Below are 6413 nucleotides of genomic sequence, written 5' to 3'. Positions count from 1 at the left end.
AGCAGGGTGATGTGGCAATCATCCCGACGATGAGGTGGTAAAGAGGGAAAAAGGGGTTTTGAAAAAACCTTGTGGTACTGTTGATGACATTCAGGCACTGTCTGTAACTGATTAATAGAAGAAGTTGTGGGAGTATTGGTAATTTCCGATGGAACTTGAATTCCAACTGCCTCTTGAGATATACAATGGGCTAAACAATACTCCAAACCCAAAAAAAGAGTTCCTGCTGTCCAGTTTATAAACGGGTTATGAGTGCGTAGCCAAGGGAGTCCCAAAGTGACAGGAAAGTGGGCAGCCTTTATCAGATCGAAAGTCAAACTCTCCTTATGTGAGGCAATCATACAAGTCACAGGACTGGTCTGTTCTCTAATAGGTCCAGATATTAAGGGACTGCCATCTACTCCCTGGATTGGAGTGGAGCAAGATTTAATAGTCCTTGCAATGCCATTTGTAGCTGCCCACTGGTCATCCAAAAAGTTTCCAGCTGCCCCACAGTCAAGTAAAGCTGGGATATTTTGGATTAATCGATCTGGAAGGCTAAAGGTCAATGCTAGCACAATCATAGATTGGTGGAAGACAGGCTGTTCAGGAGACACTCCTAAAGTATGTGGGGAACTCTGAATAGATTTCCCTACCGTGGTTCCCTCTACGGCAGGGCTTTGGCGTTTCCCGCCATCTGAGGTTTGGTTCTGCGCGGAGGAACAATCGGGAACTTTCACGTAATATGTGAGAAGAGGAGCCACAATACATACAAAGCCCCAGTGTCTTCCTTCGTTCTCTTTCGGTGTTTGTTAAAGGACCCTTAACAGATCCTATCTGCATAGGTTCCTCACCCGTAGGGGCTTTGAGAATACTGGGCAGAGGATCAGAATGAGTACGGATTCCCTTAGGCTTCTTCTTTTCATGTGCCCTTTCTTGAAGTCGGTAGTCTATTTGCATGGTGAGGGTTATCATGTCAGCCAAGTTGGCCGGTCGAGGAACTTTGGAAACCTCGTCCTTCAACTCCTCAGAGAGTCCTCGGCGAAACAAAGTTAAGAGACCATCATCTGGCCATCCAACCTCTGAGGACAATTGTTTAAAATGGGTGATATAAACAAGAAGGTCCTTGTTTCCTTGGTGGAGATCAAGATGTTTCTCTTGTGTAGTAACTGAAATTTCCTGGCGACTAAACATAGATCTCAAACTGTTTACAAATGCTGGGTAGGAATCTAATTCTGCGTTACCTGACGTAACTAAAGGGGTAGCCCAAGCTAGGGCAGGACCAGATAGATGTGAGATCAAAAATCCCACCTTATCTTTATCGGTTGGGAAGAATCTGGGTTTAAATGTGAATTGCACGGTGCAGCTATCCAAGAATTCCTTGAGTTTATGAGGATCCCCATCAAATCTGCCCATAATCAATGAAATTGGGGGAGTCTCAGAAAAAGCTTGGGTCACCTGTTGCCTTAATTGAGCATTATCCTGCTTGATAGCTTGCATTTCTAGTGGCATAGACTGCATAGCGTCCATTAATTGCTGCATTTGCTGCTCCATGTTATTGCCACCCGATCTTGTCAGCTATAGGCGTCGCTTACTGTTACAGTTGTAACTCCGTTGAGCTTATCAATTCCCAAAAAGGATATTTAGAAAAAACACTAACCTGATCGAATGCCAATGTGCTCAGAGCAGCAACAGCAGAAGAGAAGAATCACCCCGGAATCCCTGTTCGCCCTAGTACCGAACATGAAAGAATCAGTGAGGGGAAACACGGACCCCAGGGAAACCCTCTGGGGAAGAAAACCCTGCAGATCTTGAATCAGCCTTCTTATAAGGACGTCCGGACTGGTTGTCTCTCAGGATGGCCCTTCTCTAAGTGGCGGGTGGAAAGAGACCTACAGGACGAGAATAACAGGTAAGTATACGGAAAGCAGAATGAAGGGTAAATTGATGAGGAAAGTACGGAACTAACTTTGGAGATGACTGGAGTTAGATCCTTCGAATGGGTATTCCCGGGCAGTCGAAAGACTGGTATTCCAAAGAAGAGGGTAACAACTGAAAAAGGGAGAACGGTAAGTGTGGTTCTAAACAAAAAAAGAAAGACCAAGTGTAGGAATTGGACTTACTTCCGATAGGCGGAGCTTCTGACTAGAGCGGAATATCAAATGGAGAGCCCTGCTTGAAGAGAGGAGGGAATTCCCTGGACTGAACGAAGGAGAGGAAGTGAGCAGGCCAAATCGAGATACAATTCTATAACAAAAAGGAGTGTTAGTGAGAAAAAGATAGTCTGAATCGTATCGTAGCGAACTTATGGAGCATCACATTCAGCAGAAGCGACGCGTTGAAGCAGAGTTTCGGGTTCCTTAAGAGGGATCAGATGACTGATCACGTGTTCCTGACGGCAACATGAAACAACTAGACTGCTGGCATAGGATTCTCTTGCTATATCGGAGTTTCCTCGAATCATAGCTCCACTCAGGGACCAATGCCGCCTAAGCTGCCATCGGCGAAAAGGTGTAACACATTCTATCCCAGTGAATGAATATTCAGCTTGTGAACAATATCCTTGAAACGGTGTTTGATGCATTGCAAGCTCTGCACGTCAGAACACTGCAGACATGCAACACTATCAGGAGGACTACTGCGTTCACTGCAATTTCTTTTTTGTCTGCAAAATTAAATTCCTTATGTTACCAGTGTATTGCCAACTGTCTCTAAACAAACATTGCTACTGCAGGTTGACTAAAATGAATCTCTCTGGAAGGCAAATGTAGCTTTTACTATGATGGGGGGTTGAGTCTGCCTAGAGGGTGCTTCAGGCTCTCTATGTGGTGGGGGGTGGGACTCAAATTGGCTTTTCCTCCTGGGACTTCATTTTTCTCTCGGAAGTTTCAAGGTTGGTTGTGGTCTTGGCATTACAGTGGCTTGCAAAATGCTGCAGGCCTGATACGGGTATGTATGTCTTGGATGATGCCGCAATGTCTGCATGCATTTGTCCCCTGTCAAGGGAGAGTGACGGGGGCTCATCCCCAAAACATTTCTGGAAACCTCATCCACTGGCTCAGGGAAGCACTAGGCCTCCACCATTGGCAATATGTATTAAAATTGTAGGCGTTGTAAATAAACACAGGTTCTCTAAGCAGATAGCTGCAAACATATTTTTCTTTAAGAAGCCCTTAGACTGCAAAAACACAGAACTGTCCTTATTAGGATTCAGCTGTTCACACATGTTCTCGAATCAGGTCCAGTGTGCTATATTAGCCAAGGAGCAGCTGGGTGAAGTAAGGGAAAACCCTGGCTGGAGTTTTATCCCTGAGTCAATAGGCTGTTGTAATACTATATGGGTTGTAAATGTATAAAGATGTGCCTCTTGTCAATGGAGGGGCGGGGGAGAGAGGGCAGGAGGTTTACATGGTGCTTGAAACCATGCCAAGTTTGCTGCAGCAGCTTTGAAACAACTTTCTGTACTGGTGCTTTATTTTGCCTTAAGTTATTTATGAACACAGGCAGGCATGCTGAAGTGTAGTGGCCCCCAATTGGCAACCTCAGATGGAACCTTGTTGCAGGTAAGACTAATGTACCATAGCTGGAGAGCAGGCAAAGGTTTGGAGTAGGGTGTGGGCGCACTGCGGTTATTTGGACAAGAGTTTTCCAGCAGCCACACCTTCACTCACCAGCTGACCTCTTTGACATGTTGATCTCTGCAACCAGGGATCCCCAGTGTGTGAGGAGAGAAGATTTACACTCCTGATGAAGCACTGGCACAGAAGACTGCAGAAAAAGGTGCGAGACGGTTTCATGCACAAAGTGTGATGATTTAATGATGTTGTACAGTCTGAGGTTATGAAAATGAAATGTATTTTCTATGGGGGCATGCTGTTAATGAGCCATAGAGAAATACACTTCAATATGTAATGCTGTGTTCTCTGTGGAAGCATATTGCTAATGAACCATAGGGACATATACTTGAAAATGTAATGATGTGTTTCTATGGAAGCATACTGCTAATGGACCACAGGGAAATACATTCTCTGTACACAGTTGAAACCATGGGATGGATGACCCATGAAATGAGTACGTAGATTGCATGGATTGTGGGTGCACTGTACTTAAACTGGGGCATTATCAAAACAGCTTTGTGATCACAAAGTAAGGATGAAACACAGTAGGAAAGAAATGGGATAGCAATGGTGTAAGCGTCGCAGGGAATTAGAAAAACATGTGTCTACTCCCCTGGAAGGTATGCCAGGGTAGGAACTAATGATCAAAAAAGGCTTGGGGTAGTGTTTTTGCAAAAATGGCATGAATACACTGCCAACAACCCTGACTTGCAATTCCCAGTGTATGGGTCTTTTGACCTAGGAAAAATAGGATATTTAAGGGAAAAGTCAGCCGCTAAGGAAGACAAGGCCATTAGACCCCTGCAATGGGAAGTATATAAGCGATAGGATGATTTTTCTAGACATAAATCTATAAGGGAAGCACAGATTAAAAAACGTACACCACAGTCTGAAAGGGATAAAGCGCGTGCATATGATAATGATAATAAAATTAAGGCTTGGGAAGAGGGAGATTGTGAAGATTTGAGAATTAAGAGTGTGTATGTAGTCAAGGCTACCACCCAGTCCCGACACCCGAATCAAAAGTGACCTTAGAGGAAGTTAAAATGTTTAATGGTTAAAAGACCTCCCCCAGACCCTTATGGGGTACCTAGTGATAAGGTGGTCTCCTCGCCGTCTCGTGCCCGCAGGATTACAGCCCGCGGCACAGAAACCGCAGAAAAGGTAGTGTTATCATGGATACAAAAATTGGCTAGTGGGAGTGCAACAAGCTAAAGTGTTTGTGCACCAGGAATGAGACACACTTATATTTGCAACAGTACAAAATCTGGGCAAACAAATGTGGGGGTGGCATAAAAAGGTAAACCCGAAGGATGAAGTGTATCCCCTGCCAGATGATTATGAGGACATAGACCAAGCAGTTGAGTATAAACTTGAAGCAAAGTTCTGTCCTGGAATAGTGTCCGTTTTTTTTTTATTATGGCTCATAAATGTCCCATCAAAGTCTATGGTAACTAGCGTTTCCAATGAGAGAAGTGCCTGGGTTTGACACTGATAATCCAACACACCAGGTTCATGTTCCTTGGAACAATATGGAATTCCTGTATTTTACTAAAGATTATCCAGATATTAGACAAAATCCAGAACAGTGGTACACCCAGACAGTTGGGTACTTAACAGGTCCGCTCACATTGGGAGATATAGATCACTTGTTTTCATGCATTCTACCAGCAGATATATGACGCCAAAGCAGAATGCAAGACAGTTTAGATCCCATCATAAAGTGAGATGAGTTGACAGAGGCAGCAAAAGAAAAAAAGGAGGAAGACTGGGGAATTGTCAAAGGAAATAATAGCTCTTCCAGCACTATTGATAACACGTATCCAGCAAGTGGTTCCCCGCAAGCAAATGAATCAGGATAAGCAGACTGCTTGAAGGCAAGAAGAGGAGTCAGTAGAAAAATATTTAGCACAAAAGGAAGGAGCATTTACCTCGTTTAGTTGAATGGACATGGCTATGCTAAAAGGATAGAAAGCCTTTTGTTCACATTTTGTAGAGGGATTGTTGCCTCACTTAAAGAATTACATGCAACCCTATGGGTCTACATGGCAGACACAAACTGCTTCCCAGGTACTATGCAAATCACCATGAAAAAAATATAGAGAAAGACAAACAAAATGAAGGCGTTAAAAACCAGAGCACTAATGCAACAGACTTTTCTAGAAGGAGGCAGAGGTACTGTGTATATACAAAGTGGAAGAATAATATATATAGGAGGAGGTGGTACTGCCCCGCCAAATAATGGAGCAGGTATGATAGAGACAGGGTGTAATTTTTGCAAAGCAGAAGATCATTGGGATAAGGGAGTGTCCATTGTGCTGGGGAGGGCGAGGAACGACAAGGGGACATTTTTTAAGAACCGAGGCTGGGAACAATATAGTATCATCTACTGGGACACGAGAAGTGAATAATGAGGAACAGCATAATTATTTTGAACCTAGGCAAGGCCAGCAATATTCAGCTAGGGAGTATTACGAGGATGATTAAAATACAATGAATCACACAGCATAGAGCTGCCCTGGAGAGGGGAAAAAGGTGCACAAGTATTTCTGTAGATTAAAAAGGGCCATTTGTAGAAGCTATAGTGGAATGCAAAGGGGCGATATTCCTCTGTGACACAGGTGCATTCAAATACATCAATATCCCACAAACTAGTGCCCCATATTCCACCCTCTCCGGGAAAGTAAATACTTCAGTGGGATTCTCTAATAATCTTAAATACTTCAGTGGGATTCTCTAATAATCCTGTTCAAAGTCCAATATCTGACCATGCCCAGTTCAATGTAGGCCCTATTTCTTGCATGGCTCAGCTTGTTG

Source organism: Ambystoma mexicanum, chromosome 14 (genome assembly GCF_040938575.1).
Source record: "Ambystoma mexicanum isolate Mex_15411 chromosome 14, UKY_AmexF1_1, whole genome shotgun sequence".
Taxonomy (NCBI): domain Eukaryota; kingdom Metazoa; phylum Chordata; class Amphibia; order Caudata; family Ambystomatidae; genus Ambystoma; species Ambystoma mexicanum.
Note: the sequence above shows the minus strand (reverse complement) of the source record.